General features: G+C 41.3%; 1 protein-coding gene across 1 annotated transcript in view; it reads right to left on the reverse strand.

The window, feature by feature from the left end:
* The window catches only part of MGAT3 (beta-1,4-mannosyl-glycoprotein 4-beta-N-acetylglucosaminyltransferase), a 113353-nt gene extending 91228 nt beyond the window's left edge, over positions 1 to 22125 (reverse strand). The window contains exon 1 of the mRNA XM_053721284.1: positions 20744 to 22125. The gene's annotated coding sequence lies outside the window, so the exon portion shown is untranslated. The remainder of the gene's footprint in view (positions 1 to 20743) is intronic.
* Between the last annotated feature and the right edge of the window lie 2433 nt (positions 22126 to 24558).

The raw sequence follows: 24558 nt of genomic DNA on the forward strand, positions 1-24558 counted from the left end.
TGGCTCTTCCAAATAGGACACATGTGGGTGGAGTTTGGCTATTGAAAAGACAAACTGCATCAAACAAGATGTTAATGCATTCAAAACATTTTCAAATTCACCCACTATATTAATTTACTGTCCCTTTAAGTTGCACCTGGTCTGGGGAAGTGGGTGATTTGTGTCAGGTGTGGTAATCTCACAAGGCCGGTGGGAGCCATACCAGCGTGTTCTAGTGACCAGTCACCAGTTTGTCTTATCTCTTAAAGGGACAGTGTACTCCCAACAGTTTTCTCCCATTTAAAAGATCATGAAGCCCCACAACATACATTTTTAACTTTTCAATTTACTTCTATTATCAAATTTGCTTCGTTCTCTTGTTATCCTTTGTTGAAAGAGGCACAATGCGCTAAAGGGAGTTAGCTGAAAACATTGGTTACCCAATGATAAAAGGTATATATGTGCAACCACCAATCAGCAGCTAGCTCCTGAGCCTACCTAGGTATGCTTTTCCACAAACTAAAAAATTTAGATAATAAGATGCAAATTGGAAAGTTGTTGTTAAGAGACAGAACTTTTTTTCACTTTCTGCGATGAGATTTTTTTAGTGAAAATTTTTCTGCAGGTCATTTTTAAATTAAATAAAATTGTCAGTTACACTAAAGCACCAGATCAATTGCAATGTGTTGGTTAACTGGAGAATAAAGCAATATTTAAAGTTTTATAATCTAGTGCAGTAGTTGAAAATTGCATTGCATACTAGTTGCAGTCAAAAAAAGGAATTGTAAAATGTCTCTTGAATTAATTTGTTTCCTTTTCTCTTAGTCTAACTTAGAAATGTAGTAATAAAATGGTGCATTGCTCATACGAACATCTTACATTCAGAGAAAAACAGCTTTGCAGACTGTGAAAAGCTAGGGAACGAGCTTGGAAAAATCTCAGAACCAGACAACAATCAATACACTGCTGCTTTGCAGCACTACTGCATATTTGACTGTTGTCTTCAAACAGCACTTTGCTCTGGATGCACTGTGTTAAGTAAAACTTATACAATGCAGCCAGAGAACAGCTCTGTTTAAAAAGAACAGCCTAATGTGGAGCAGCGCTGAAAAGTTAAAGTGCTAACAGTTTCTGTTCTTTCTGCAGACATGCAACCTATACTGAACATTTTAATACAAATCTCATCTGTATTTATGATTCTTTAAAGGACTATTAAATACAGTATAATTCCTTAAACATCAACAAATGCTTAACAAAAAGACACAATAATAGCAAAGTTTTAATTTCAAATAAGTAACATTTTTTTCCTGACAAAATTTCAAAAGGTAGTTCCATTTTCCTTTCACCTACATCAAGTGACAGCTATCAACCAATCGCTTATACGTATATACTGCACATGCTCAGTAGGTGCCTCAGACAGTCTGCTCATATAAAACAATCCTGCACGTTTTGATAATGAAAGTGAATTGAAAAGTTGTCTGACTTCAGTGTTCCTTTAGGTTTTACCCATACATATTATATACCATTTGTAGCAGACTAGCCGGCCTTATGGGGATATAAATAACAAGAAAGAGGTATTTTGAAACATTATATTTAACCCTTTTATCGCCAAGGGCAGAAAATGCAATTTAGGAATAAAAACAAAAAACAATTCATTAAAATAAAAGTATTAAAAAAAAATGAATTAAAATGTATTTAACCCCCCCCCCCAAAATAAAAACACTTTATTAAAATAAATGTTCCACTTTGACTGGGAGAGAAGGGGAGGGGCCAAGACTGACCATTGTTTACAAATAACGGTTTGTAAATTGATCACATGACCATGGGGCAGTTTTTTTCACTGGACTGCTTCACACCTGAGGCACCCAATGATTGGCCACTGAGCCTGATACCAACATGCTTTGCAGCATGCCAGTATCTAGGCTCTACTTTCAGTATACGGTTACTGGCTGTCACAGTGATTGCATACACAGGATATGTGCATATGCCACTTAAAAAAACAGTAATCACTTTTACTAGAAGTATTTTTGCTAACGTAAGTATATTGCACAAATGCTCCTATTTTGAATTTAAATGCACCCATGCACATATCATTACTGATCTTTCTATCCCTTTAAAGCCCAGACTGGCTCCTCTATATAAGGCACACAGTGGGTGGAGTTTGTCAATCGAAAAATAACTGCAGTAAAAATGATGTTAATTTGTTTTGAAAATGTTTTAACTTGGCTGATATGTTATTCTATAGCAACACAACAGAACTGTCTTGTAATTACACAGAGTTCACAGTCCCTTTAAGGCTTTTGTGATTCCTCCAGCTGAAGAGCGGTTATGTGGTTTACACAGACAAGATCTTATCTTAAAGTCACATCTAGCAGACAATACACATATATTAGTGGGAAGATAATTCCACCATTGTGATCAACTGAACTCCCCCATACAAACAAACTAAAGCCAATTCCCATGGGCCCCTTACTGGTGAGCCAATGACAAGAGACATATGTATTCTACCCACCAATCAGTAGCTGGCTTCCAGTAGAGCACTGCGGCTCCGTAGCCTACTTAGGTATGATTTTTAACAAAGGATACCAAGAGAAAAAAGGAAATGTAATAACAGAAGACTTTTAAAATGGCTCACTCGGCCTGAGCCAAGTTTAATTTTCAATTTCATGTACTATCTAACTTGTATTGCTATGTGTGAGTCAGATAAGCGGTATCTCACCAGGGCCGTTGTAAAATGAGCAGAGGCGCTGGCTCCAACCTACTGCATTTGAACTTGTGGATGTGATTGTGAAGGTTTTTATGGTTTCCATAAACTTTTAACTCAATGTAAAAAACACAAGATGTAAGTGAAAATTACGATGGGACTTTGCTCCTCTGGAATTTAAGTGTCACAATGTACGTGTTCTTGTTTAATTCTAAGTGCAGTTGCTAATACATTGTGCTTGGTGCACTGTTACGCCGTATTTGATGTGCCTGAGATTCCTTATCCTACAGACCGAGCTAAACCTCTCAGTACACAGCTGCCCATGAGAACATTGTCTCAGAGGGGTGGGTGCCTTACTCACTGACTGGCATACTCCGTAAAACTGAGTGCACGGCACTCAGTAAAACAGAGTGCACGGCACTCAGTAAAACAGAGTGCACGGCACTCAGTAAAACAGAGTGCACGGCACTCAGTAAAACAGAGTGCACGGCACTCAGTAAAACAGAGTGCACGGCACTCAGTAAAACAGAGTGCACGGCACTCAGTAAAACAGAGTGCACGGCACTCAGTAAAACAGAGTGCACGGCACTCAGTAAAACAGAGTGCACGGCACTCAGTAAAACAGAGTGCACGGCACTCAGTAAAACAGAGTGCACGGCACTCAGTAAAACAGAGTGCACGGCACTCAGTAAAACAGAGTGCACGGCACTCAGTAAAACAGAGTGCACGGCACTCAGTAAAACAGAGTGCACGGCACTCAGTAAAACAGAGTGCACGGCACTCAGTAAAACAGAGTGCACGGCACTCAGTAAAACAGAGTGCACGGCACTCAGTAAAACAGAGTGCACGGCACTCAGTAAAACAGAGTGCACGGCACTCAGTAAAACAGAGTGCACACTCAGTAAAACAGAGTGCACGGCACTCAGTAAAACAGAGTGCACACTCAGTAAAACAGAGTGCATGGCACAGTTAAACAGAAACAAAGGGATTTCTTAAGTGTAGATTTTAGGGATAACGCACGCAAAAAGCCGAACTTACAACATCACAAGCACAATAACTTATTCCCCCATAGAGGTCGATGGGGGAAAAAAAACACTCCACTCTCACGCTAACCTGAACGCATATTCTTAAGTGCGCTATAACCTGACATAAAAATATGAATAATTCCCATTCCAATGTTCTTCACATACAAAAATATGTTTTATTTATTCAAAAATCATTAAAATTATGGGGGAGATAAAAATCCTCCATGTCATCAATACAAATTTATGCATAGAAAATTAGCACATCTAGGCAAGTATATATATATTTATATATATATATATATCCCATATATATAATAAATATATATATATCCCATATATATATATATATATATATATATATATATATAATAAATATATATATATCCCATATATATATATATATATATATATATATATATATATATATATATATATATATATATATCCCATATATATATGAAAATATATTTATAAATACATAGAAAATATTCTGCCATGTGCAGAACATTGGAATGTGAACAATTTACAGTAAATACACAGAATAACACTTTATTAAATATGAATATTGCATAAATATGATTGTACATGTTTTCAGCTACTTAACTGCAAAGTGCTCCAATACACATATATATGAACATATGTATTTATGTGTTTATATGTGTATAGATATCTGTAAGTACACATATATATGAACATATGTATTTATGTGTTTATATGTGTATAGATATCTGTAAGTACACATATATATGGACATATGTATTTATGTGTGTATAGATGGCTGTAAGTACACATATATATGAACATATGTATTTATGTGTGTATAGATGTCTGTAAGTACACATATATATGAACATATGTATTTATGTGTTTATATGTGTATAGATGTCTGTAAGTACACATATATAAGAACATATGTATTTATGTGTTTATATGTATATAGATGTCTGCAAGTACACACATATAGATACTTTGTGCCACTTTTTTGTTTCACGGAACAGTTAGAAACAGCTCTGAGTACGCTACAACCCGGCGAGCATTAACTTGAATTGCACTCAAACCATAGTTTCATTTTCATTTAATACTAGCGATAAACCCGACGAGCGCAAACAACTGCGATAAACCACTTATTGCTTGCACATAAACATTTGTGCTCCACTCGTAATCTGGCCCTTATTGGTTAAGCAGACCTTTTGTAATGTGCCATGTAATTGCTGTTACATACTGGGCATATAAATACATTAATAGTGTACACGACCTTGATATTGTGCCTGTACAAACATACTGTATTGCACTTTAAACACCTGCGTATAGCTAACACTAGACACCTCGAAGCCCACCCCCCCCTTGCCCAGTCAGAATATCACACAGCCTCTCCCAGACTAAAGTCTCCCCACAAATTATTATACAATTACAAGTAAATCGCTGTGGGAGCAATTATCAGCCTACACCTCTTGTTATCTCTAGGGAGGCACCAGCCTTAGTAACCTGGCGCTACATACAGGAATATTTATACACAACTACTGACACAGGCTATGTAGGATAAGTATATGCAATATGGGTTATGGGATATTTTGTATCACACAATGTTGGCACCTCAGGTCCTGCTGATGCCAGATGCAAAATTCCCCTCTGTAAGTGACATGACTCAAGTAGTGAGTAACCACAGGCTTTGTGCTAGTGGAACAACTGAGCACAAACACGTACATACTAGGGCTATCAAGCCTTTATCACAAATTAAAGGGACACTGTACCAAAAAATGTTCATTTAAGCCCAATCATTGGCAGGGAGCACCCATCAGCCAATAAGAATTGTCAGGGAGCACCCATCAGCCAATAAGAATGGTCAGGGAACACCCATCAGCCAATAAGCATTGTCAGGGAGCACCCATCAGCCAATACGCATTGGCAGGGAACCCAGAGGCAGAACTTTTTTTTACTTTCTGCAATAAGATTTTTTAGTAAATGTTTTTTTCTGCAGGTCATTTTGAAATTAAAAAGAAATTTGAAACTAGGCCGTTACACTAAAGCACCAGCTAAATTAGTGTTGACTAACTGGAGAATAAAGTCTTTTTTAAAGTTTTATACTATATTGCAGCAGTCGAAAATTGCATTGCATAATAGCTGCAGATAAAAAATACATTTTGTTATGTTTTTAAAACGACTCTTAAAGGGACACTGTACTCAAACTTTTTCTTTTGTGATTCAGATTGAGCATGAAATTTTAAGCAACTTTCTAATTTACTCCTATTATCAAATTTTCTTCATTCTCTTGGTATCTTTATTTGAAATGCAAGAATGTAAGTTTAGATGCCGGCCCATTTTTTGTGAGCAACCTGGGTTGTCCTTGCTGATTGGTAGATAAATTCATCCACCAATCAAAAACTGCTGTCCAGAGTACTGAACCCAAAAAAGCTTAGATGCCTTCTTTTTCAAATAAAGATAGCAAGAGAACGAAGAAAATTTTATAATAGGAGTAAATTAGAAAGTTGCTTAAAATGGCATGCTCAATCTGAATCACAAAAGAAAAAATTTGAGTACAGTGTCCCTTTAAATAAATCTAGTTCCTTTGCTCTTGGTCAAACATCACATAATTATAAGGTAAAAAAATGTGCACTGCTCACAAAAACTTCTTACATTAAAGAGTCACAGTTTTGCAGACCAGGAAAGCCTAGGGGATGGGATTGAAAAAATCTAAGAGGCAGTCATCAATCAATGCGCTGCTCCTTATTTGACTGTTCCCTTTGTAGCGCTTTGCTCTAGTTGTACTGTGTTAAGGAGAACTCACATTGCAGCCAAAGCACAGCGCTGTTTACAGAGAACAGCCTGATGAGGAGCAGCGCAGTAAAGTGTAAGAGCCAATAGTTCCTGCATGTGTTCCGTTATTTCTGCAGACTTGCTGCATTTTCTGCGATGACATCTCAGATCACAGCCTTGAGGGCAGGGAGCAGCCATCAGCCAATAATTGGGAGTACCAACCAGCATTAGTAGAAAATACACAGCTGATAATGATGTGGTGCTTAATATAAATGTACTTTTTTTCTATTTCTTTAACATTTTAGATAACAAAACCATGACACCATGTTTGAGACGGCTCTTTATAGAGGGTAGAACGTTACTTGCGCAGTGTGCCTACGATTACGTGTTGTATTCAGCGTATTACCCACAGATGCCAGGGGAGATATTTTGTATTGCAGATGTGGGTATTAGGATCATTGTTGGGTTTATTTATTCAAGGCTCTAGCTTCTCACAGTAAGGATACATGAGGGGGTCTCTAGGGGTCTATAAGTAGCTCTGTTTGTTTAAATAAGATCCTCAGCTGCACAGTGTGTGTGTGTGACAGTGTGTTTGTGAGTGTGTGTGTGTGTGTGTATCTGTGTGACAGTGTGTTTGTGTGTGTGTATCTGTGTGACAGTGTGTGTGTGTGTATCTGTGTGAGTGTGTGTGTGTGTATCTGTGTGACTGTGTGTGTGTGACAGTGTGTGTGAGTATCTGTGTGACAGTGTGTGTATCAGTGTGCGTGTGAGAATCTGTGTGACAGTGTGTGTATCAGTGTGCGTGTGAGAATCTGTGTGACAGTGTGTTTGTGAGTGTGCGTGTGTGTATCTGTGTGACAGTGTGTGTGTGTGACAGTGTGTGTGTGTGTGTGACAGTGTGACAGTGTGTGTGTGTGACAGTGTATCTGTGTGACAGTGTGTGTGTATCTGTGTGACAGTGTGTGTGTGTGTGTATCTGTGTGACAGTGTGTGTGTGTGTGTGTGTATCTGTGTGACAGTGTGTGTATCAGTGTGTGTGTGTGAGAATCTGTGTGACAGTGTGTTTGTGAGTGTGCATGTGTGTCAGTGTGTGTGTGTGTGTGTGTGTATCTGTGTGACAGTGTGTTTGTGTATCTGTGTGACAGTGTGTGAGTGTATGTGTACCTGTGTGACAGTGTGTGGGTGTGTGTATGTGTATCTGTGTGACAGTGTGTGAGTGTGTGTGTGTGTATCTGTGTGACAGTGTGTGTATCTGTGTGTCAGTGTGTGTATCTGTATGTGTATCAGTGTGTGTGTAAATCTGTGTCATAGTGTGTTTGTGAGTGTGTGTATCTGTGTCACAGTGTGTATATATGTGTCACAGTGTGTTTGTGAGTGTGTGTGTGTATGTGTATCTGTGTGTCAGTGTGTGTGTGAGTGTGTATCTGTGTGTGTATCAGTGTGTGTGTGAATCTGTGTCAATGTGTTTGTGAGTGTGTGTATCTGTGTGACAGTGTGTGTGACTGTGTGTCAGTGTGACAGTGTGTGTATCTGTGTGTGTGTGTGTGTGTGTATATGTGTCTGTGTGACAGTGTGTGACAGTATGTGTGTATCTGTATGACTGTATGTGTGACAGTGTGTGTGCGAGTGTGGGTGTGAATCTGTGTGACAGTGTGTGACAGTGAGTGTGTGTGTGTGAATCTGTGTGACAGTGTGTGTATCTGTGTGACAGTGTGTGTGTGTGTGAGAGAATCTGTGTGACAGTGTGTGTGTGTGAGAATCTGTGTGACAGTGTGTGTGTGTGAATCTGTGTGACAGTGTGTGAATCTGTGTGACAGTGTGTGTGTGTGTGAGAATCTGTGTGATAGTGTGTGTATGTGTGTGTGTGAATCTGTGTGACAGTGCGGCGTGGCTGTGTGTCAGTGGATGTATATAAATATGTATAATATACTGTGTCTTTACTAGGCAGGGGAAGAGTTATTATTCCACTTGATGCAAAATATAGGCGGGGATTTTTACTTTGTCAGCTAAAGTTTCTAGTTCAAGACTATGGGCCTAATGGACATTTTTAGCCCTTAATACATACATATCAATATACATACAGAGATTGGCTCAGGGGTGTGGAAGTGACTTGTGTAGAGCATACAGATATAGGCTCAGGAGCATGCAAGTCTTGTGCAAAGCATACAGAGATAGGCTCAGGAGCGTGCGCGTCTTCGGAAAAGCATACAGAGATAGGCTCAGGAGCGTGCACGTGACTTGCGAGTTCCATGCTGAATAATGCGCTAGTGAATTAGACCTAGTCTAATTCTAATTACAATTTAACCCCTTTGCTGAGGTTAAAGACCTTATTACCAAAGAACATTGGTATGAAATTCTCTCATTATTGTCTTATACATTGTACAATGTGAGGCCAAATCTCCATATTACCTGCATTTAAAGGGACATGAAACACAAACATTTTTTCTTGTGATACAGAGCATAAATAAAAACATCCAATTTACTTCTATTATCAAATTTGCTTCGTTCTGTGTTTAAGAGATACCTAGGTAGCATCTGGAGCCCTACATGTCAGGAAATAGTGCTGCCCTCTATTGCTCTTGCAAATGGATAACATTCCTGCAAAATTGCTGCCAGATAGTGCTCCAGACACGTGCACGCTCCAGAGCATAGCTCCATGCTTTTTAACAAAATACCAAGAAAATAAAGAAAATGTCATAATAGAAGTAAGGCAGAATATGCAGCAAGTCTGCAGAAAGAACAGGACACATGCAGGAACTGTTACCGCTTTAACTTTGTAGCGCTGCTCCAAATCAGGCTGTTCTATTCAAAGAGAGCTTTGCTCTGGCAGCACTGTGTAAGTTTTCCTTAAGACAGCGCATCTACAGCAAAGTGCTGTTTGAAGTGAACAGTCAAATAGGCAGTGTTGACTGGCTCTGCAGTATTGACTGGCTCTCAGATGTTTTAAACCCGCCCCTAGCCTTCCCCAGTCTGTAAAGCTGAATGCAAGACATTCTTATGAGCAATGCACCTTTTTCATTACTATACTTTTATGCTAGACCAAGAGAAACGGAAACAAATTTATTCAACATTTTACAATTCATTTTTTGTCTACAGCCAATTTAAAATTGCTTTATTCTTTTGTTAATCAACACATTGCAACTATATTGGCGCTTTAGTGTAACCACCTCATTTAAAATTGAATTTTATTTTAAAAATAACCTGCAGAAAAATTTACATTAAAAAAAGCTTAGCGCAGAAAGTGAAAAAAAGTTCTGCCTCTGGGGAATTATAAAGTTGTTTAAAAGTACATGCTCTATCTGAATCATGAAAGAAAAATGTTTGGCTTCAAGTCCCTTTAATAGTTATCAAGCAGCTCTTTTACTTTTATTTTGTTATTCCAAATAGCTGATTTTGCCTGTAGAAACCACCTCCTACACTGAAAATATGAATAACAAATGTATTCTCTGTGGATATAACAAGTCATTTTGAACACATTAACTAAAACAGATTTTATAGCACAGCGTCCCTTTAATTCAGGGTTTAACACAATGTATACAGAGGAGCCAGGGAAGGAATTATTTTAATATTATATGTAAAATAAATGGAGTAATTAGGAGACACATTTGCCAGGCTCTTCAGGATTTGTCAAGTCCTGCATTAAAGGGGCATTGTAAATTAGATTTTTCTTTGCATAAATGTTTTGTAGATTATACATTTATATAGCCCATCTGGGAGTGTTTTTGTAGTTTTACTTATTTTTGATAACATTGTGCTGATTTCCAGACCCCTAACCAAGCCCCAAAGTTACAGATGCATACTGATGTCTACAGACTTTAGATTACTTCTGTTTGTATAATGGGTCTTTTCATATGCAGGGGAGGTTGTGCTATCAGCCCCTTCCAGTGGGTGTCCCAGGCTAATCTCATCAACAGTGCTAAATTGGGAGCTTCTAAGTGAGTTTTTAAAAGGTTTTATACAGGATTTTTAGATCAGTATCTGTGCATATTCTTCTTTTTAGTAGTCTATTATATGCAGATATATGAAAATTGGTGTATACTGTCCCTTTAAAAAGGTCCCTACACTTTTCAATAGAAAAATAAATAAATACTCTGAATAGACAGGATTCCAGTTCTCATGTTACCCAAATCTATGTTTCCATGAAGGTGGATGAGCAATGCTTTGAGATAATACATGTGTTGAGATGTGGGAAGACTGCGTGTGTGTTTATGCCAAGGGAGAAAATAAATCTGTAGCTTCTCGTATGCCGGGAAACAATACAAGCTCTTACACAATCTGATTGTGAGTGGGTGCACGGAGGAGAAATGTGCGTGTAAATCTGCAGACCAGTGAATAGGGGGGTGAGAAAAACCTGCATTGCTCTGGTGAAGCACGGAATTAGGAATAAGAAGCAGACGCCAGAGAAATTCTTAGCAGCGATAACCTAGCTGAGCCGAAGCGTGATACGAAGCCCCTACGGGGAGCCACACTTATAGACGCCTTGTGATAAAAATGCAAACAGTGCTATAGACGCTGGCATAGGGAGAGCGTAGTTAGGTAATGCAAAGTGTGATGTAATGAAGTGAGAGAGGGAGGGGGGAATGAGGCAAAAAAATAGCAAAAGGGGAGAAAACGGGAGCCTGAGCGAGGGAGAGAGACGGAAAATGAAGAGTGGAAAAATAACGAGAGATAGGGGCAGAAAGGGAGGTGAATAAATAAAGAGATTGATAGTGAAAGAAAATAGAAAAAAAAAATTAACCCCTTAAAGGGACAGTAAACCCCAACTTTTTTTCATGAAAATACAATAGAACATACAATTTTAAACAAACTTTCTAATTTACTTCCATGATCAAATTTGCTTTGTTCTCTTGTTATCCTTTGCTGAAGGAACGGCATTGCACTACTGGCAGCAAGCTGAACACATCTAGTTAGCCAATCACAAGAGACAAATGTGTGCAGGCACCAATCAGCAGCTAGTTCCCACTAGTGTAGGATATGTGCATATTCTTTTCCAACAAGTGATACCAAGAGAACAAAGCACATTTGAAAATAGAAGTGAATTTAAAGGGACAGTAAACATTCAGAATAATATTATATAATTCTGCATATGGTGCAGAATTATATAACATTATTTTAGCGGTAACTTCAAAAATGAAAAGTCTTTCCAGATTTTTAAGTGTAAAGTTGGACTCCGCTCCAGGATCTATCTACTGAGCGGGTCTTGGATATCCAAAGCGCATCGCGGGCTTGCTGGCTAGTCACAGCACACCCGGTTGCGCTATTGAACTAAATGTAGCTACTTCCGCTACTAGACCAGAGCGGGAGCGAGCTACATTTAGTCCAATAGCGTGACCGGGCGTGCTGTGACTAGCCAGAAAGCCCGCAATGTGCTTTGGATATCCAAGACCCGCTCAGTAGATCCTTGAGCGGAGTCCAACTTTACACTTAAAAATCTGGAAAGACTTTTCATTTTTAAAGTTACAGCTAAAATAATGTTATATAATTCTGCACCATTTGCAGAATTATATAACTTTATTCTGAATGTTTACTGTCCCTTTAAAAGTGTCTTAAAATTCTGTGATTCAGGGCATGACTAGATGCCCATGCTGTCAAAACTCATAACTTCATGTTAATGTACAAGGAAAAATGTATAAAGCAAGTAATCAGTTTGATAACAATGAACAACCACATTTTATTGCATAGTTCATTAACTTCTTTCTTTGTTTTGTATGGACTGTGACGCAGTAGTTCAGATTTATCTCTGTAAAATGTTATTGCTGTAAAACTACTTATGTTTATTCAATAAAGCCTTGTCTTAAAATTACATGTTCTGATTCATGCAAGATTAAATTTTGACTTTCCTATCCATTTAGTGACAGACAGCAGCAAGCGAGAGGCGTGCAGAAATAACGCAGCCTGGGCACTGTTGGTGAGACCTGCTCTCTTACAATTATGTAAGCTATAGAGAGGGCTGACATATGGGGTACACCAGTCATTAAGGGGTTCATAAACATATAGTGGGAATTAACTGGAAATATTAAAAAATAGGGAAGAAAGAGACCGGAAAACCAGATGGAAAAAAAATGTCAGAAAAAAGGGAGAAATGTTTTGTTGTGGGTGGAAAAACAGGGAGAGCGAGTGAGTTCTAGAAATAGATATAAAGAGCGCTAGTGAGTTCTAGGTATAGTTATTGCACAACAGGTGAAAAACAGTGCTAGTGAGTTCTAGATATAGTTATTGCACAACAGGTGAAAAACAGTGCTAGTGAGTTCTAGGTATAGTTATTGCACAACAGGTGAAAAACAGTGCTAGTGAGTTCTAGATATAGTTATTGCACAACAGGTGAAAAACAGTGCTAGTGAGTTCTAGATATAGTTATTGCACAACAGGTGAAAAACAGTGCTAGTGAGTTCTAGATATAGTTATTGCACAACAGGTGAAAAAGAGCGCTAGTGAGTTCTACATATAGTTATTGCACAACAGGTGAAAAAGAGCGCTAGTGAGTTCTAGATATAGTTATTGCACAACAGGTGAAAAAGAGCGCTAGTGAGTTCTAGGTATAGAGAAAAAGAGCGCTAGTTAGTTCTAGGAATAGAGAAAAAGAGTGCTAGTGGGTTCTAGGTATAGAGAAAAAGAGCGCTAGCGAGTTCTACGTATAGAGAAAAAGAGTGCTAGCGAGTTCTATGTATAGAGAAAAAGAGTGCTAGCGAGTTCTAGGTATAGAGAAAAAGAGCGCTAGCGAGTTCTACGTATAGAGAAAAAGAGCACTAGCGAGTTCTACGTATAGAGAAAAAGAGCACTAGCGAGTTCTACGTATGATGATTGTGCAGTCTTTGGCTGATATGTTATTCTATAGTAACATAACATAAATTTCTTGCAATTACCAGGTGTTTACTGTCCCTTTAACACAGTGCTTGACAAATTTGTTTAAAAATTAGGAGCCAGACCGTTGGATTTGTATATAGACATATGGAGACTAACCCAAAAACTTAGGAGCCAGGGGTAAAATTCTAGGCGCCAGTGGCTACCAGGCTCCTGGGTTTGTCGAGCCCTGCTTTAACATATATAAATGGACTTTTAAGGGACATGATACCCAAAATGTTTCTTTCATGATTCAGACAGAGAATAACATTTTAAACAACTTTCTAATTTACTTCTATTATCAATTTTATTTTGTTTTCTTAGTATCCTCTGTTGAAGGAGCAGCAATGCACTACTGGGAGCTAGCTGAGCACATCTGGTGAGCCAATGACAAGAGGCATATATGTGCAGCCACCAATCAGCAGCTAGCTCCCAGTAGTGCTTTGCTGTTCCTGAGCCTAGGTATTCTTTTCAACAAAGTATAACAAGAGACTAAAGCAAATTACATAATAGATGTCAATTGGAAGTTGTTTACTATTAGATGCTCTATGTGAATCATGAAGGAAATATTTTGGGTTTTTAAGTGGTACCCGGATCCTAAGCTTCCTCTAGGGGCCTCACACAAGTGAGTTGATAACTGGAGTAGTAAATATAGAGATCAGCTGTACAGTAGGGTTGGTAGTGGCACTTACACCAAGGGGTTTCAAGGGTAACTATAAATGTCTTATCCTGTGGATTAAAGGGGCATTATGTCTAGCACATATCAGCAGGTAAGTGCTGTTTCTTCATGATACGCATATAACACACTCGTGCAGGGTTTTGTAAACCAGGGGCATACTTATTGTAAATGTTTACCTGGTCTCCCTTACAGTGCCTAAAGCTCAGATTATCTTACGCACTGTATAGCATGTAGCAGGGTCAGATAAACAGGTTGCTCTCACAAACTTGACAGCAATAACTTTAATGTAAAATATTATCGCTTGCCGCCAAATTCCATAGCGCTAGTATAAATACATAGATAGACACCACAAACAAGCTCACTTTATAAAGACTGACAGTGTACTCAGCTCTCCCACAGTAATCCCAAAACCTCTGTTACAGCATCCTAAAGGAGCATGGCCGGGACACGTGAAAGGGCCATGGCCGGGACACGTGAAAGGGCCATGGCCGGGACACGTGAAAGGGCCATGGCCGGGACACGTGAAAGGGGCATGGCACAATTTTTGTCTTTCTTGATTCAAATAGAATATACATTTTTAAACAACTTTCCAGTTAACTTATATGATCAATTATGCTTCATTTTCTTGGTATCCTTTGTTGAAGGAGCAGCAATGCACTACTGGGAGCTAGCTGAATACATTGGTAAGCTAATGACAAGGTATATCAGAGCTCAATTATCCTGGGTGCCTGGGCGCCTTCAAAATTGTGTTTAGCGCCTTCAATTTATTGCCCTTATCTGTCCCTATTGACCCTTTTCTCACGCCACACTGCCCTTGGTCCTCCGCCAGCCATCTGATTGACTTCCCATTGCGGCTGGCGGCGCCCTTAAGATAGGGGAGACAGATCTCCACGGGGACACTGTTTAGTTACAACACCGGTCAGCAGTGAAAGTTGAAACCTTTCGGTTTGTGCTGCCTGCAGTTGTGTTCAGGACGCTCCTGGGGGCGGAACATGTGAGGCAAGCTTCAGGACATGGTGGCAACCCTAAAATATATACCAGTGTTCGATCACGTCAGTATTAGGGATAAACACAGCAGTGAGCCCTTTTACGTTTCCCACTGAGCAGTTAAAGTGAAGGTAATGTTTGACAAATCAGTGCCCGGTTTTTAATAAACCTATTAAAAACAGGGGCACTTTAAATTCATCAAACTTTACATTTTACTTGTTTTGTTCAAATACTTACCTTTTAATCCTGACAGCCGCTGCAGCGCTTCCTCCGCCCGTCGCAAGCCATCTTCGCGGGTCCAAAATGACGAATCCGGCTTCCTCAGGCCATGATACCCCCGGGGGGGAAAGCCGTGATTTGAGGAAGCCGGATTCGTCATTTCTGACGTATGAAGAGGCTTCTGACGGCCGGGGGAAATCGCTGGAGTGGCTGTCAGGATTAAAAGGTAAGTATTTTCACAACACGAGTGAAATGTAAAGTTTGATTAATTAAAGTGCCCCTGTTTTTAATAGGATTATTAAAAACCGGGCACTGATTCGTCAAACATTACCTTCATTTTAATGCGGAGAGCATGACAGAATCTCGCATCTCTGCCATAATAATTTACAGTTGGTCTATTATCAGGATGTGATTCACATTGTCTATAAATCAGCCTGAGCACACAATTACCAGTAAGAGCCCCTGCAGCCATCACATACAAGCCTTATTTTTTTCCCTGTGTTTTTTCACTGCCCACTGATGGAATGCAACATTTACACAGTGATTGCTGGATCACTGCAGGTGTTCATGTATATCTTCCAATGCATTCCAGCATATCTGGGGCAGCAAATAAACACAGAAAATTTGGAGGAAAATAGAGCAAATCAAATAATGAAAAAACATTTTTTGTGTGTGCGTGTATATATACCTGCCTCTTTTGTTTGGATTTTGTGTTCTGAAATGCAAATAATAATCTATATATAGATATTTGGCTCCGGATTTTGTCAAGCCCTGGCCTAAATGATATGATGATATAATAATATTCTTTACACTTGGTTCCATTCCCCTCTACAAACTGTCCCATTTTACAGATGCAAAGATCCCAAAATTAAAACTAGTGCAAAATCCAGACCTTTTCTGATCCCAAGCAGTGTGGATAAAGGGTTTTCTTCCTGTATATATAAACATAGTAATATTAATCTGTCTACTTGATTACTGTGCTATTAAAGGGACACTGAACCCAATATTTTTTCTTTTGTGATTCAGATAGAGCATGCAATTTTAAGCAACTTTCAAATTTACTCCTATTATCAAATTTTCTTAGTTCTCTTGCTATCTTTGTTTGAAAAGGAGGCATCTAAGCTTTTTTTTTTCGTTCAGAACTCTGGACAGCACTTTTTTATTGGTGGATGAATTTATCCACCAATCAGCAAGGACAACCCAGGTTGTTCACCAAAAATGGGCTTACATTCTTGCATTTCAAATAACGATACCAAGAGAATGAAAAAAAATTTGATAATAGGAGTAAATTAGAAAGTTGCTTAAAATTGCATGCTCTATCAGAATCACGAAAGAAAACATTTGGGTTCAGTGTCCCTTTAAGTGTTTTAGAAGCTGTGTACATTGCAGCAGAAGCCTCACTTTACCCTCTGGCATCTTCAAAAGGGACCCAAATGTAAAAATTAAACTTTCATGCAAAAGACAGTGCAGCAATTTTAAGAGACTTTTTCATTTTTAACAAATTCACTTTCTTCTTTTGGTAGCTTTGTTGAAAAACATACTTAGGTAGGCTCTACTGAGAGCTTGCTGCTGATTGGTGGCTGCACATGACCTCACTAGATGTCTAGATCCCGGTAATACAAACAATAAAATTAAGCATCGCAGACTTTGCGATCAGACGTGCCTCTGGTCTATAAGAGAACAGGGAATTCTGAGTTTTCATGTGCAACAGCTTAACTCTTTGTGTGCCACAGCAGAGGTGTTATAGGGTGCAGTGCCCACTGTCTGATTTATGCCAAGAACACAGTAATAATTCCCACACTCATAACAGGCTCAAGCATTTAACCCCTTCAAAGCATGACTGGAATAATCAGCATATAAACATGGTAGCCGGATCCTCGTCTTGGTTACACACATTTATATGGAAGGCTCTGGGAATGTATGTTTATGTACATATGATTTATTTATTTTTAATAGTGGAGTGCACCTAGCACCTACTAAATAAGACCTCTGGCTTTGATAATTTGACACCTAGTTGTCAAAATGGAAAGATGAAACTAATAAGGTATACCAAAGCGCCAACTATACGAAGGCTGGGTCTGGACCAAATGCAATATTATCAAACGATTACAATAAACAATTTATTGAGTACACAAATAAGTTAAAAACATGGATCCATGTATAAACAATCAAATTTATACAACAATAATAGCTAAATTAATAGTTAAAACAAATAGTTGTGTAACAGATATAGCATTTAGAATTTTTCAAACATTGCTCTTAAAAATATTCCTAAAAAATTCCAAATTTAGTATAAGGCTCACAACAGAAATTCAACTTTGTGTTTACCACATACACAAATTTATACAGCAATAAAAGCTAAATGAATAGTTAAAACAAATAGTTATATAGCAGATATGGCATTTAAAATTGTGCAAACATTGCTCTTAAAAATTTAAATATTCATAAAAAATTCCAAATTAAGTATAAGGCTCACAACAAAAATTCAACTTTGTGTTTACCACATACACATAATAGGTGAAATATATTAGTCAGTTATATAATCTTATCTAACCAATAGTGTTCTAGATTCTATGCAATGCTCCTAAATATTGCCAGTAGTAACTAATGTGTAAGGCTCTGAGTAAGACCTTTAACTCTGTGTTTAACACATAAGCATTGTCAAGTAAAAAATATTGTGACAGCAATATGCCAATGTAAAAAATGTGTATCAAAAAAGTTGAGTGCAAAAATTAGTGTACAAGACTTATTAATGGTCAAAAAAATTAGGTTGATCTTCAAAAAAAGTGAATTAAGAACAAAGATTGTGAAAAATGAAAAACCAAATATTTACAAAAACATTGTGGTGTGTTCAAATAGTGATTTATATGTATGTAAATAATAGTCCAAAAAATAGTCCAACAGTGAAAACTTAATTGTTTAATCTTGAGTCTTGATAAAGGTCTATTTGTGACCGAAACGCGTCGACTGGTAAGCACAATTTCATTTTCTATTGATCTAAAAACAATCTACACCATCATATCTTTCTTTTACAGAAGGATCATCCAGGGATTATAACAAAATATTTGGCAAGAAGATAGAATTTTGGGTTGGAAAACGGCTAGCAAGTACTGACACTGCTATTCAGTATAAAACACTTGGAAAATCACCATAACTATTGCTGTTAGGATTCACAACACTTTAAGGATTATTGTTTTTTCTTAAAGAGACACACTACTTATTATAATTTATTGTTGGATTATTTTTTCTATTAAGTTTTCACTGTTGGACTATTTTTTGGGCTATTATTTACATATATATAAGTCACTATTTGAACACACCACAATGTTTTTGTAAATTTTTGGTTTTTCATTTTTCACAATCTTTGTTCTTAATTCACTTTTTTTGAAGATCAACCTAATTTTTTTTGACCATTAATAAGTCTTGTACACTAATTTTTGCACACAACTTTTTTGATACACATTTTTTACATTGGCATATTGCTGTCACAGTATTTTTTACTTGACAATGCCTTACACATTAGTTACTATTGGCAATATTTAGGAGCATTGCACAGAATCGAGAACACTATTGGTTAGATAAGATTATATAACTGACTAATATATTTCACCTATTATGTGTATGTGGTAAACACAAAGTTGAATTTTTGTTGTGAGCCTTATACTTAATTTGGAATTTTTTATGAATATTTTTTAAGAGCAATGTTTGCACAATTTTAAATGCCATATCTGCTATATAACTATTTGTTTTAACTATTCATTTAGCTATTATTGCTGTATAAATTTGTGTATGTGGTAAACACAAAGTTAAATTTCTGTTGTGAGCCTCATAATAAATTTGGAATTTTTTAGGAATATTTTTAAGAGCAATGTTTAAAAAAAATTCTAAATGCTATATCTGTTACATAACTATTTGTTTTAACTATTAATTTAGCTATTATTGTATAAATTTGATTGTTTATACATGGATCCATGTTTTTAACTTATTTGTGTACTAAATAAATTGTTTATTGTAATCGTTTGATAATATTGCATTTGGTCCAGACCCAGTCTTCGTATAGTTGGCGCTTTGGTATACCTTATTTATTTTTAACCCAAATAGTTCTTCTAAAAATAATCCCTTTCTCGGTTATGGGGTCAGACTTGATGGTAAAGGCAATGTACGCATGGAAACAAAAAGGTTAAATAATGCGAGAAGCCTGAGGTGCCTTATTGCAAGGTCATACAATATCAGGATAATAATGAGGAGGAGAGATGGGTTCTGCAGTATGGCGCATGGTTACCTGACGGAAAACGAGCAACCGGGGGACAGGCTATGAATCTGTATGGTACACGGCTGTGTGACTGGGGCACGTGTACGACAAGGGATTAACATACCTATGGTACATAAATGTGACAGATACAGCACGATAGGTTATAATTAGAAGGATGTAACATAGGGGTTAACTCATTAGGGCCTGGGTTGATTAGGCTGCAGCACATTGTAGCCTCCCTTACACCTGGAAGTTAAGGGGTTAATACTATGTGGTTGCAATGAGAAGGCCTACATAGTATCAGAGCTGTGAGCAGCATCGCTTCACCACTGGCCAGAGGCACTAAGCAGGATTAAAGGATGCTGGAGACAGGCTGCAAGCAGCAATGGGGAAGCAAAGTGACAAAACAGGGACACCATAATCACACAGAGCTTGGCGGGGGTTGGGCTCGCTGCAGATCTCCCACTCTCGGTCAGGCCGCATCACTATATGCCCCTGTGCATCTTTACCCCCTAGACCCTCCCCCTTTGACTGCACCCCCAGACCCTCCCCCTGTGACCGTACCCCCTAGACCCTCCTACTGGGACTGTACCCCAGACCCTCCCCCTGTGACTGTACCCCCAGACCCTCCCCCTGTGATTGTACTTCCAGATCCTCACCCTGTGAATGTACCCCTAGAACCTCACCCTGTGACTGTACCCCCAGGATCCCCCCTGTGATTGTACCCCCAGACCTTCACCCTGTGAATGAACCTAGAGACCCTCCCCCAGTCACTGTACCCCCAGAGTCTCACCCCTATCATTTTACCCCCAGACCATCACCACTGTGACTGTTCCCCCAGACTCTTACCCCAGTTATATCTCAGGAGTGTGAGAGCCTGGGGGTATCATTACTATCCGATGCTCAATGCTAGTGGTGTTTTGCACATACACTGAATCCATGTTACGTTTAAATAATAGACCCTCACCCCTTGTCACCCCTAATAATGTGACACACAACCTGTCACCCCTGAAATAATATAGCAAACAGCCTGTCACCCCAAATAATGTGACACACAGCCAGTCACCCCCCCAAATAATGTGACACAAACAGCCTGTCACTCCCCAAATAATGTGAGACAGACAGCCTGTCACCCCCCAAATAATGTGACACACACAGCCTGTCACCCCCCAAATAATGTGACACACAACCTGTCACCCCTGAAATAATATAGCAAACAACACAACTGAAATAATATGACACACAGCCTGTCACCTCCTCTCACACACAACCTCCATTATAACATCCCCCAGACCCTCACTCACCCATTGCAGTGTATGCCAGATGGTGGACCCTCAGGCTAGCGGGCAGCTTCAGCACCTGGCACAGCCCGGGCCCCCCTCCTTAGGCTGGGCAGCCCCCCGGCTTCTTCTCCCATATCTGGGCTTTGGGCACACACCAGGTGCCTCCAATTATAATCCACAAGTAGTAAGTAATCAGGTTAGTTCCAGTAGTGAGGTGGTCTCAGTTTGTCTCTTAGTCTGTTACTGAGGTTGGGGATCTCAGGCCGTCTCTCACTGAGGTTGGGGATCTCAGGCCGTCTCTCACCGAGGCTGGGTATCACAGGCTGTCTCTCACTGAGGTTGGGAATCTCAGGCTGTCTCTCACCGAGGTCCAGGATCACAGGCTGTCTCTCACCGAGACTGGGGATCACAGGCTGTCTCTCACCGAGACTGGGGATCACAGGCTGTCTCTCACCGAGACTGGGGATCACAGGCTGTCTCTCACCGAGACTGGGGATCACAGGCTGTCTCTCACCGAGACTGGGGATCACAGGCTGTCTCTCACGAAACTGGGGATCACAGGCTGTCTCTCACCGAGACTGGGGATCACAGGCTGTCTCTCACTGAGGCTGGGGATCACAGGCTGTCTCTCACTGAGGCTGGGGATCACAGGCTGTCTCTCACTGAGGCTGGGGATCACAGGCTGTCTCTCACTGGGGTTGTGGATCTAAGGCTGTCTCTCACTGAGGTTCGGGATCACAGGCTGTCTTTCACTGGGCTTGGGGATAACAGGCCGTCTTTCACTGGGCTTGGGGATCACAGGCTGTCCTTCACTGGGCTTGGAGATCACAGGCTGTCTCTCACTGAGGTTGGGGATAGCAGGATGTCTCTCACTGAGGTTGGGGATCTAAGGCTGTCTCTCACTGGGGTTGGGGATCTAAGGCTGTCTCTCACTGGGGTTGGGGATCTAAGGCTGTCTCTCACTGGGGTTGGGGATCTAAGGCTGTCTCTCACTGGGGTTGGGGATCTAAGGCTGTCTCTCACTGGGGTTGGGGATCTAAGGCTGTCTCTCACTGGGGTTGGGGATCTAAGGCTGTCTCTCACTGGGGTTGGGGATCTAAGGCTGTCTCTCACTGGGGTTGGGGATTTAAGGCTGTCTCTCACTGGGGTTGGGGATCTAAGGCTCTCTCTCACTGGAGTTGGGGATCTAAGGCTCTCTCTCACTGGAGTTGGGGATCTAAGGCTCTCTCTCACTGGGGTTGGGGATCTAAGACTCTCTCTCACTGGGGTTGAGGATCTAAAGCTGTCTTTCACTGTGGTTGGGGATCTAAAGCTGTCTTTCGCTGGGGATGGGGATCACAGGCCGTCTCTCACTGGGTTGGGGATCTAAGGCTGTCTCTCCCTGAGCTTGGGGAACACAGGCTGTCTTTCACTGTGGTTGGGGATCTAAGGCTGTCTCTCACTGAGGTTGGGGATCACAGGCTGTCTCTCACTGAGGTTGAGGATCACAGGCTGTCTCTCACTAAGGTTGGGGTCTCCGGATGAGCCTGGGATCTTTCGGTGAGTCTGGGGTCTCGGGCGGTCGCTCAGTAAGGCAGGGATCTCTGGGTAAGGTCTCTCAGTAAGCCGGGGTTCTCTCGGTAAGGCTGGGGTCTCTCGGAAAGGCTTATGTCTCTCGGCTAAGGCTGGGGTCTCTCGGGTAAGGCAGGGAGCTGCCGGGGGTCTGGGCGGTCTCTCGGGCTGAGCTGCAGCACATAAACAAAGGCTTCTCCCTGGGCTGGAGCCGCGGAGGGGTCTGAGGGTGTGTGCGGCTCTGGGTCCCTCCTCTCTCACTCACATGGCGGGTCTGTCTCAGCAAATGTGTCTCATCCTCCGGCTGCCTGAGCCTCTCTCAATTTGTCATCTCTCTCCGCTCGATGTCTCCCCCCATCTCTCCGCCTCCCAGTACCTGAATCCTCTCTCCCGCATCTGTAGTTCCTCTCCCCCAACCCCAGTGATGACTCTTTAGCTTTATTTCTCTGTTTGTTCACGCGGTTTCAATGTCATTTTCAATTAATAGATTTTACTTCTTTTTTTTTTACCCGAGTTCCTTTTTCCGCTGTTTTTATGGACGCCATGTCCTCTTCCCACCCCCTGTAACTGTGTCCCCCTTATTCTTCTCTCCTGCACCCCCTGTAGCTGTGTCCCTCTTACTCTTCTGTCCCCCACCCCCTGTAGCTGTGTCCCCCTTACTCTTCTGTCCCCCACCCCCTGTAGCTGTGTCCCCCTTACTCTTCTGTCCCCCACCCCCTGTAGCTGTGTCCCCCTTACTCTTCTGTCTCCCCACCCCCTGTAACTGTGTCCCCCTTACTCTTCTGTCCCCCACCCACTGTAAATGTGTCCCCCTTACTCTTCTGTCTCCCCACCCCCTGTAACTGTGTCCCCCTTACTCTTCTGTCCCCCACCCACTGTAAATGTGTCCCCCTTACTCTTCTGTCTCCCCACCCCCTGTAACTGTGTCCCCCTTACTCTTCTGTCTCCCCACCCCCTGTAACCGTGTCCCCCACCCACTGTAACAGTGTCCCCCTTACTCTTCTGTCCCCCACCCCCTGTAACTGTGTCCCATAACTCTACTGTCTCCCCACCCCCTGTAACTGTGTCCCCCTTACTCTTCTGTCCCCCACCCCATGTAGCTGTGTCCCCCTTACTCTTCTGTCTCCCACCCCCTGTAGCTATGTCCCCCTTACTCTTCTGTCTCTCACCCCCTGTAGCTATGTCCCCCTTACTCTTCTGTCCCCCACCCCCTGTAGCTGTGTCCCCCTTACTCTTCTGTCCCCCACCCCCTGTAACTGTGTCCCCCTTACTCTTCTGTCTCCCCACCCCCTGTTGCTGTGTCCCCCTTACTCTTCTGTCTCCCCACCCCCTGTAGCTGTCCCCCTTACTCTTCTGTCCCCCCACCCCTGTAACTGTGTCCCCCTTACTCTTCTGACTCCCCACCCCCTGTAACTGTGTCCCCCTTACTCTTCTGACTCCCCACCCCCTGTAACTGTGTCCCCCTTACTCTTCAGTCCCCCACCCCCTGTAACTGTGTTCCCCTTACTCTTCTGTCTCAAACCCCCTGTAGCTGTGTCCCCCTTACTCTTCTGTCTCCCACCCCCTGTAGCTGTGTCCCCCTTACTCTTCTGTCTCCCACCCCCTGTAACTGTGTCCCCCTTACTCTTCTGTCCCCCACCCCTTGTAACTGTGTCCCCCTTACTCTTCTGTCCCCCACCCCTGTAGCTATGTCCCCCTTACTCTTCTGTCTCCCACCCCCTTTAGCTGTGCCCCCCTTACTCTTCTATCTCCCACCCCCTGTAGCTGTGTACCCCTTACTCTTCTGTCTCCCCACCCCCTGTAGCTGTGTCCCCCTTACTCTTCTGTCTCCCCACCCCCTGTAGCTGTGTCCCCCTTACTCTTCTGTCCCCCACCCTCTGTAGCTGTGTCCCCCGTACTCTTCTGTCTCCCACCCCCTGTAGCTGTGTCCCCCTTACTCTTCTGTCCCCCACCCCCTGTAGCTGTGTCCCCCTTACTCTTCTGTCTCCCATCCCCCTGTAGCTGTGTCCCCCTTACTCTTCTGTCCCCCACCCCCTGTAGCTGTGTCCCCCTTACTCTTCTGTCTCCCATCCCCCTGTAGCTTTGTCCCCCTTACTCTTCTGTCTCCCATCCCCCTGTAGCTTTGCCCCCTTACTCTTCTGTCTCCCATCCCCCTATAGCTGTGTCCCCCTTACTCTTCTGTTTCCCACCCCCTGTAGATGTCCCCCTTACTCTTCTGTCCCCCACCCCCTGTAGCTGTCCCCCTTACTCTTCTGTCCCCCACCCCCTGTAGCTGTGTCCCCCTT

The sequence above is a fragment of the Bombina bombina genome, chromosome 7 (genome assembly GCF_027579735.1).
Source record: "Bombina bombina isolate aBomBom1 chromosome 7, aBomBom1.pri, whole genome shotgun sequence".
Taxonomy (NCBI): domain Eukaryota; kingdom Metazoa; phylum Chordata; class Amphibia; order Anura; family Bombinatoridae; genus Bombina; species Bombina bombina.